Here is a 608-nt window from a genome sequence, read left to right on the forward strand (position 1 = left end):
TGACATAGAAAGGATTGCATCTTCCTTACACCTGTTTAATAACAGAAAAAAATGACAAAATTTTAAAGCGAACTGGCTGAGTTAAAAGACTATCTTGGATTGATGAGGCGTGGACACTCTATTGCAGTCAGCAAGGCCTTTATAGAAACTGTCTGAAATATGGTTGAACCTGGAAATAAAACAGAAACGTAATGCTCACATCAAGGCATTTCTTGCTACCCGTCGCTAGCGCTCTTAAGTTGTTAACAAACGTTTAAGTGATTGAATTAGTAGGCATTGAGAGTAAAGAAATTCACAATAAAGCTTTAAAACCATTCAACGATATGAGATGACGAATGGCGATACGGGTTATTCGCGTCTTAGAGTAAACAAACACTTGCAATAAATCCGTTGATCAGCTTTTTGAATATTCAGATGACCGGACTGCCATGAATAGCATTACCGTCGGTGTAGTCAGCGCTGGCAGCAGCCTCGGATTATTTCATAACAATAGCGGTCTTGGTTCCAGCAGGCATTCTCTAGCTCGATCCATCCATTCCACATCGTCAGCCAACATGGCAGCCGCCGCGATTGTTACGAACACGCAAGGCAAAGGTGGTGGTGACTCT

This window comes from Watersipora subatra, chromosome 3 (genome assembly GCF_963576615.1).
Source record: "Watersipora subatra chromosome 3, tzWatSuba1.1, whole genome shotgun sequence".
NCBI classification, from domain to species: domain Eukaryota; kingdom Metazoa; phylum Bryozoa; class Gymnolaemata; order Cheilostomatida; family Watersiporidae; genus Watersipora; species Watersipora subatra.